Raw genomic sequence first — 9,783 nt, 5'->3', positions numbered from 1 at the left:
CTTCGGGGAGTTGGGGCTGGAACGGAGCACTCTTGGGACTTTTGGACCCAGGTTTGGATCTTTGGCTGTGGCATGGGATTAAAGGTCAGAGAGCTGAAATTTTTAGGAGTAAAGGTCGGGGAGATAGGGCGATCCTTTTGTCCCGGACAAGAAAAGCATAGCATGACCGGACCCCTTGGTCCCCTAGTAGCAGGGATTGGGTTTCTTAAGGAGCAGGAGTTTGGCAACGTAATTCCTGAGTCCCCAAGTGAGGGGCCTGTGGGAAATCAGCCTAGAGTCGAGACACCCAGATTTCCAGAGGAGTTGGGACCCCCAGGAGATGAGGCGGGAAGATGGGGTTCAAGAATGCGGGGGTCATGGGCGCCTGGGCGGTTCAGTCGGTTAAGCGTCTGCCTTCGGCTCAGGTCATGATCCCGGGGTCCTGGGATCGAGTCCTGAGTTGAGCTCCCTGCTCAGTGGGGAGCCTGCTTCTCCCTCTCCCTTTGCCTGCCGCTCCCCCTACTTGTGCTCTCTCTCTGTCAAATAAATAAATAAAATCTTAAGAAAAAGAAGAAAGAAAGAAAAGAAAAAGAATGTGGGGGTCAAGGCGCGTCCGGTAGGCTCAGGGCTGGAAGAGCGTGGGGGGTTTTCTCCCCAAACAGCGTAACCTGTAGGTCAGCCCACTCCGGGCGCTGTGGGCCCAGCGGTCCCTGTGTCTCAGGCATCCCTTTGAGGTGGAGGACCCTCAGTTCTCATCCTAAACCCCTTTCCCCACTCAGCCTTCATTCTGTCTTAGACCCCCGAGAATTCTTTTCTTTTTTTTTTTTTAAGATTTTATTTATTTGACAGAGAGAAAGAGGGAGAGAGAGAGCACGCAAGCAGGGGGAGTGGCAGGCAGAGGGAGAAGCAGACTCCCCGCTGAGCAGGTCCAGGACTGGATCCTAGGACCCCAGGATCATGACCTGAGCTGAAGGCAGATGCTTAACCGGCTGAGCCACCCAGGTGTCCCCTTAGACCCCCGGTAATTCTTCACTTACAAGATCTTTAACGTTGCATCTCAGACCGAGCAGAGACCGGGTCTTTGCAGTCAGGATGGCGGAGTCTGTCGTCCAGCTCCTGGCGTTTCTGCCCTCTCTGAGCCTGTTTCCTCTTCCAGAAATAGGATGAAAACCCATTGGCCTGGCAAAAAGTCAGATTTTTGGCTATGCTAAGTGTTGATGAGGAGCTGATGGAAGTGTAAATGAACAAATGAGTTGGAGAGCAATTTGGCAGCATCCATCAGACCTTGGACAGAGTGCGGGGCCATTGCTGACTACATCCATCCTCCGTGGCTCTTAAACACGTTTGCTTATATTGGGTCATGATATACACCTGAAAGAGTTTCACAGGATAATCCTTACCCTATGTGCATGTGTTACAATAGCTTCTTTTCTATTTAATTCCATTTCATTAAAGGGAAAATCATGTTTGCAACCCACTAAATTGATTTCACTAACCCACTAATGAATCTTTTTGGGCAGTTTGAAAATTACTGCCCTAAGAAACTCCAAGAGACGTGTTCAGAAATGTTAATTGCAGTCTTGTCGGAAGTGGAGAAAACTGGAAACAAGGTAAGGCCATCACCAGCAGGAGGGATGAATAAATTGCTGTAAACTCTCACAAAGGCCTCCCACACAGCAGTTCAAATGAATGGATTGGATACACATACCAATAGTGTGAGTCCTAAAAACATAATGATGAGTGTACTGGGTTGAATAGTGCGCCCCACCCCCAAACTCAAGTCCACTAGAACAACATGTAGAAATAGAATGTGACCTTATTTAGAAGTAGAGTTCTCGCAGATGTCACCAAGTTAAGATGAGGTCATACTATTAGGGTCGGCCGTAAACCCAACATGATTGGAAATTTGGACACGGACACAGGTACATACATGGAAGAAAGTCACATGGTGTCAGAGGCAGAGATCAGAGCCAAAGAATGTCAAGAATTTCTGGCAAACACCAGAAGCTAAGAAGAGGCAAGGAAGGATCCTCCTCTCGAGCCTTCAAAGAGAACACAGCCCTGCCAACATCTTGATTTTGGGTTCCTACTTCCCAGAATGGGGAGGAAATAAATTTCTGTTGCTTTAAGCCACTCAGTTTGCGGTCCTTGGTTACAGCAGCCCTAGGAAACTGATATAATGAGTAATAATAATAATAATAATTAATAATAAAAAACAGGTGCAGAAGGATTACAGGGCAATGTCGTTTATATCAGGCTTGAAAGCCTGCAAAACCAATGCTGTAGATTAGTTGGGGATGCATCTCTATGTGGTCATGGTATGAAAACATGGGAGGTCATGCTGAACATGACATGCAGGGCACACCAAGACTTCAATGTCCTTCATCGAAGGACGCGCCAAGACTTCAACCATGTCATGAATGCCTTAATTTGAAAAATCTGGATCAAATATGGCAAAGTGGCTAAGAGTTCATCTAGCCGCATAGTGGATCCAAAAGCAGTGAATGATACGAAAAGATCCGCAACATCATTATCAGTTGGATGAAAATCAGAACCACAATGAGCTACCACTTCACACCTGTTAGGGTGGCTGTAATGGAAAAGACAGATAATAAGTACTGGGGAGGCTGTGGAGGAATTGGAACCCTCATACACTGCTGGTGGGAATGTAAACGGTGCAGCTGCTTTGGAAAACAATTTGGCAGCTCCTCAAAGTAGAGGAAATAAAGAGAGTTTATCTATGGCAAAATAGAATTACTGTATGACCCAGCAAGTCCCCTCCTATGCGGATATATTCCAGGGAACTGAAAACATGCATCCCTGCAAACATTTGTGGAAATAACCTACATGTCCATCAACTGGTAAGTGGGTAAATTAAAAGCAGTGTACCCGTACAATGGAAGATTATTCAACCATTAAAAGGAATGAATGCCATGAAGTGGATGAACCTCAAAAACCTTATGCTAGGAGCGCCTGTGTGGCTCAGGTGGTTAAGCATCAGACTCTTGATCTCAGCTCAAGACTCTTGCTCTCAGCTCAGGTCTTGATCTCAGGGTTATGAGTTCAAGCCCAGCATCGGGCTCCATGGTGGGCGTGGAGCCTACTTAAAAAAACAATTAAAACAAAACAAAAACATTATGCTAAGTGAAAGAAGCCAGTCACAAAATACCATATACTGTATGATTACACGTATTTATTTATTTATTTATTTTAAGATTTTATTTATTTATTTGACAGAAAGAGAGACAGCGAGAGAGGGAACACAAGCAAGGGGAGTGTGAGAGGGAGAAGCAGGCTTCCCGCAGAGCAGGGAGCCCGATGCGGGGCTCGATCCCAGGACCCTGGGATCATGACCTGAGCCGAAGGCAGACACTTAACGACTGAGCCACCCAGGCGCCCCACGTATTTTTTTTAAAGATTTTATTTATTTATTTGACAGAGAGAGATCGAGATTGAGAGGGAGGGAAGGCGCACAATCAGGGGAAGCAGCAGAGGGAGAGGGAGAAGCAAGCTCCCCGCCAAGCAGGGAGCCCAATGCCGGCTCGATCCCACGACCCTAGGACCATGACCTGGGCCGAAGGCAGACACCTGACTGACTGAGCCACCCAGGCGCCCCTGTATGATTAAATTTATATAAAGTGTTCAGAATAGGCAAATCTATACAGACAGAAAGTATATTAGGGATTGCCTGAGCTGAAAGGGATTGGGGAGAAATAGGGAGTGACTACCAATGGGTATGGGGTTTATTTTTGGGGTGAAGACATGGTTTTAAATTGATTGTAATGATGATTGCACAGCTCTTTGAATTTACTAAAACCATTGAACTGTACACTTTAAATAGTTGAATTGTATGGTGTATGCATTATGTCTCAATAAAGCTGTTTTTATTTTTTAATTTTTAAAAATTTTCTAAAAACATGAAGCTGTTTTTTAAAAAGTGGAGGCTAGACCCGAGGATAGCCACAAGAGGGCGCTCCAAGTACAGACTCACCTCCTTCGGGAACGAGCTTCTCAGGCCACGCCCCCAAACTCTCGCCACACCTCCGAGGCCCTGGCCCCGCCCCAAGGTTCTGACCGCCCTCCAGGCTGCGGCCTGCCTCTCATCCCAGCCAGGCCTCTTAGTCTGGCCACACCCCTTAACCACGCCCTAAGGCCCCCGTCACGCCCCAAGGCCGCGTCTGAAGCAGCAAATTCACCCTCCCAATTCCCCAAACCCTGACCACAGATGCATGCACAGACTTAGGTACTCGTAGAGACACAGAGCCTTAAACCTCCAACTTTCAAACCTTGACTTTTTAATTCGCAGTCATTTTTTTCTCTTTGGAAATCTTTTTTTTTTTTTTAAGATTTCATTTATTTATTTGACAGAAAGAGGGACAGCGAGAGAGGGAACACAAGCAGGGGGAGTGGGAGAGGGAGAAGCAGGCTTCCCGCCGAGCAGGGAGCCTGATGCGGGGCTCGATCCCAGGACCCTGGGATCATGACCTGAGCCGAAGGCAGACGCTTAACGACTGAGCCACCCAGGCGCCCCTGGAAATCATTTTTAAACTTACAGGAAAGTAGCAACAATAGGACAAAGACTTCTTGTGTGCCCTTCACCTGGATTCACCAATGGTTAACAATTGCTCACGGGCTTGATCATGGGCTCTCTCTCTGCCTTTCTCCCCTCCGAACTATTATCGGAGAGTAAGTTTCAGACATTATGTCCCTTTGCCCCCAAACACTTACATTTCCACACATAAGGATGTTCTCAGACCCATTCACGGTCCGGTTCTCACAATCAGGATGCTTGGCAATGACAAAGGACTAGTCTCTAACAGTGCAGCCAAGATTCACTGTGCCAGTTGTCCCCAAACTATCCTTCATTTTTTATTTTATTTTATTTTATTTATTTTATGGAGAGCGGGAGCACAAAAATGGGGAGCGGCAGAAACAGGCTTACCGCTGAGCAAGAAGCCCGATGCGGGACTCGATCCCAGGACCTTGGGATCATGACCCGAGTGGAAGGCAGACACTTAACCAGCTGAGCCACCTAAGCGCCTCCCCAAACTATTCTTCAGAGCAAAACTGTTTTTCTCCAGTCCAGTGTCCAAACCGAGGTCATGAGTTGTATTCAGTTTCCCGTCCCCTTTGGTACAATGGCTCCGGCATTCTTTGTGTTCCATGAAGTAGGCATTTTTGAACAGGCCGGGCCAGTTCTTTTGTTATGATGTCCCCTTGGGTTTGAGTTTGTCTGATATTTCCTTGTCATTAGATTCTGGTGGCAGGAATATTCTAGAAGAGATGCTGTGTCCTTCAGAGGGGGGTGGGGGGCACAGACCCAGACTGCATCTCAGAAGGCACAGGATGTTGGTCATTCCATGACTAGTGACAGATTCCATCCCTTGGTTATAATGAATCCTGGAACCCTGGACTCAAGAGGCTCACCAAGTCAGTTTTTTACCTTCTCCGGGCCTCAGTTTCCCTTTCTGTAAAGTGGTGGTTTGGCTTAGAGGGTCTGCAAACACACTTAGCCAGCAGATGTGTTCTGCTTCATGCACATGCTCTTAAAATTTGTTTTTCGGGAATGGCACCAGCATTTAACATTTGGCAGATTTCACGCATGCACCTGGAAGAGACATTCTCTGACTGAGTGTCTGGATTTACCCACGGTGGTGATAACAAGTGAAACTTGCAGCAGGGGCTGGGGCCCCCGAGAAATGCGTTTGAAAATGTGACTTTTCGCTTGAGAATGTTAGGAGTGTCAGAGACAAGGACAGCTGTCTTGGTGGTAGTGGTTGAGGGATGTGTGCTTAATTCTGTGAGGTCTGGGGGGCTGGGGCTGGAGACTCTGTCTATGGGCCTCCTCCTCCCTGGTCCTAGGAGTCTGCCCTTCTGCAGGGGAAGGGGGATGGGTATGTAAGGGGGATGGGTGTGTAAGGACATGCACGCGCCCAGTCCCAAGGTCAGGAGGCTGAGAGGGAATTTCCATGTGTGGAGAAGCCAGATCCTTTGTTTTAGAGAAGTAACTTACCAAGGTCAGGTCCGGGTTCAGCTCTTGAACCCGGGGATAGTTTCTCACACACAAAGACCTACATCCTGGACTGACAAGGACGAGGAGATTCCCAACAGACACACTCCAGGCTGATAATGGGCCAGGCCCTGTGCTAAGCACCCACAGTCTCGTTAAATCCTCATCAACTTGGGACACCTGGGTGACCCAGTTGGTTGGGTATCCGACTCTTGATTTCAGCTCGGATCATGATCTCAGGGTCCTGGGACTGAGCCACACGTCGGGCTCCCTGCTCAGCGGGGAGTCTGCTTCTCTTCTCCCTCAGCCTCTCTCTCCACTTCTGCTCTCTCTCTCAAATAAAAAAAAAAAATCCTCATCAACTCAACCCTGAGTGGCCGGTGTTAATCCCATTTTGCCAATGAGGAAACTGAGGCTCAGGATGATAAACTCATTTCACCCAGGGTCACATAGCCATTTGGTAGCAGAGCCCCGGTGTGACAGATATGCTTGTCCCTTAGTTACCCTTCTCCCCTCTTCTTTTTATAACAGAACCTCAGAATTTTAGCTGGGTATATGCTGCCCAGATAAAATGACATTTTCCAGTCTCCCTTGTGATAGCTGTGGCTCTATGACTAAATTCTAGGCAAAAGAACGTGATATGTATAATTTCTGGGTTGTAGTTTATTTTATTTTATTTATTTATTTATTTTTAGATTTATTTATTTATTTATTTATTTGCGAGAGAGAGAGAGAGAGAGAGAGAGAGAGAATGAGAGACCGAGAGCATGAGAGGGAGGAGGGTCAGAGGGAGAAGCAGACTCCCTGCTGAGCAGGGAGCCCGATGCGGGACTCGATCCTGGGACTCCAGGATCATGACCTGAGCCGAAGGCAGTCGCTTAACCAACTGAGCCACCCAGGCGCCCTGGGTTGTAGTTTAAAGGGCAGGGGCATACACCTGACTTTCTTTTTTCTTCTCAATGGTTGGGATGTGGATGTGATGGTGGGCCCTGGAGCAACCATCTTGGACCACAGGGTACAAATGTGAGATGAAGGCAGACGAGCAGCAAGGTAGGAGTCTGGATCTCTGACATTCTCCAGCTACTATTCTAGTCCTCAGTGTGTTAACTGGACCCTTACATGAGAGAAAAGTCGACTTCCATCTTATTTAAGCCACTCTATTTTTTTAGTTTTTGTCAGAACAGCTGAATAAAAAGTCTAGCTAATACACACATCTAGGCTAGGACTTCATTACCTCATTTTTTTTTTTAAGATTTTATTTATTTATTCATGAGAGAGAGAGAGAGAGGCAGAGGGAGAAGCAGGCTCCCAAGGAGCAGGGAGCCCGATGCGGGACTCTACCCCAGGACTCTGGGATCATGACCTGAGCCGAAGGCAGACACTTAACCATCTGAGCCACCCAGGCGCCTTTCATTACCTCATTTTTCCATCAAGACAAAGAATAGGTCCCATCCTCTTTTCTCCCCCCGCCTCGCCACCCTACAAACCAATTCCCAGATGATAACCACAGCAATTCCCGTTTATCGAGTTCCTTCTCAGCACCATGCTGTTATAAGCACTATACACAATTCAGTCCTCACGACAGGGGCGCCTCCCAGGCTCAGTGGATTAAGCATCTGCCTTCCGCTCGGATTTTAAGATCTTAAAAAAAAATCCTCACGACAAACTGGCAAGGTGAACGCCATTATTGTGCCTCCTTTCTACAGGTGAGGAAACAGGCTTAGGGCCGTGACGTCACCTGATGAAGGAGATACAGCCAGGAAATGGAAGGGCCGGACTTGAACTCAGTTCTGACGCCAGGGCCTATACTCTCAACGACACACCCACTTTTTATCCTTTCCAGTAGCACACTCGTGGTGTGCACAGTTAAAATAGACACAACTAGGGGTGCCTGGGTGGCTTAGTTGGTTAAGCGACTGCCTTCGGCTCAGGTCATGATCCTGGAGTCCCAGGATCGAGTCCCGCATCGGGCTCCCTGCTCAGCAGGGAGTCTGCTTCTCCCTCTGACCCTCCTCCCTCTCATGCTCTCTGTCTCTCATTCTCTCTCTCGCAAATAAAAAAAAAAAAAAAATAGACACAACCACACACGAGTTTCTTGCATGGCGAGAGGGCCCCGTGATTACGAGCATGGGCTCTGGAGGCATAGACCTGGGCTTGGACGGGAGGTTTGCTCTCTCTGGTTCTCAGTTTTCTCATCTGGAATATGGGTGCTGTCATGGCCAATAAACGGCTACTAATATTTACATTTATTATTATTTTTAAAGGTTGTATTTATTTATTTGACACAGAGAGAGCATGGGCAGGGGAGAGGGGTAGATGGAGAGGGAGAAGCAGACTCTCGGCTGTGCAGGGAGTCAGATGAGGGGCTCGATCCCAGGACCTTGAGATCATGACCTGAGCTGAAGGCAGATGCTTAACCGACTGAGCCACCCAGGCGCTCCTACATTTCTATTCGTACCCTCAAACGGGTCGAACAGGGTGACACGGGACCAGATGCAGCCACAGAGAATCACGGATGCCGTGACGTGGAGGGTAGGGGTGGGGGTGGAGGAGGCTCATTCCCGCGGCCATCACTTCTCAAGGGTCTGCCCGGGCCAGGCAGTGTGCTGGCTGCTGTGAGTGGGGGGCCGCAGGGAAGAACGCCTGGCACCGCCCTCCCAGAGCTCACGGTCTGCTGGAGAGACGGTCATTGTGCGTGGCCTTACGTGGGCGGGGGGCTTATCACACGGGAAGTTCTCATGCACCACTGTTTGCGGGGCCCAACAGTAACCCTCCGTAGGGGGTTGAATGGTGCGCCCCTCCCCCCTTAAAAATATGGCCCCATCCTAACCCCTAGGACTTGTGAACATGCCCTTATTTGGAAAGAAGGTGTTTGCAGATAAGATCAAGGGAAGGATCTCGAGATGAGATCATCTTGGATTATCTAGGTGGGCCCTAAATCCACTGACCCGTGTCCTTACAGGAGACGGAAGAGGAGACCCAGACCTGTGAAGGAGACACAGGAAGGAGAGGCCACATGAAGACGGAGGCAGGGGGAACAGAGGGTTGTAGCTACAGCCCCGGAGTGCGGGGGGCCAGCAGGTGCTAGAGGGGGCATGGAGCCGTCGGAGGGAGCGTGGCCCTGCTGACCACTTGATTTCAGACTCCTGGCCTCTAGAACTATAGGAGGATAACTTCCTGTTGTTTTACACCCCCTGGGTTGTGGCCATTTGTGACAGCAGCCCTTAGGACCTTAGCCCAGTGGACCCTCCAAGGTCAGGCCCTGGCAGGAACACTGTGGCCCAGAAGTAGGTTCAGAAACAGCGGCACGTGGTCACAAACACAGACCAAGACGTATAGCCAGCTAAGTCAGGGGGACCCAACTTTGTCTCCCAGGAAGATGTTAAGGCAGTTGGCCCCAAAGATACAATGTGTCATGGAGTGGTGGCAGCAGAAATATCACAGTGGCCAAGACAGACGAAGAGCAAGAGGTTCAGGGAGGCCCCCATTAAAAAAAAAAAAAAGACAGTCACCATCACTCAGAAGTAAACACACACATGGTCACTCACCAATAGAATGGGACCATGGTTGCCAGCTTTTCCCACAGGACACCGCTTTCATCAAGGTTGGGGGCAGTGGGGACCAATGGGGGTTCGAGTCCTTCCTTGGGGGTTCCAGCTTGTCCTTGGTCTCCCCCACCGTCCATCCATCTTCCTTTCCCGATGCTCAGATCCCCGTAACAAGTCTCTTATCCGTATACCCACCTCCTAGTAATGTTGCTTCTCCGACTGAAGCCTGGGGTCGGCTGAATAATG

This window comes from Halichoerus grypus, chromosome 15, assembly GCF_964656455.1.
Source record: "Halichoerus grypus chromosome 15, mHalGry1.hap1.1, whole genome shotgun sequence".
NCBI lineage: Eukaryota > Metazoa > Chordata > Mammalia > Carnivora > Phocidae > Halichoerus > Halichoerus grypus.
Note: the sequence above shows the minus strand (reverse complement) of the source record.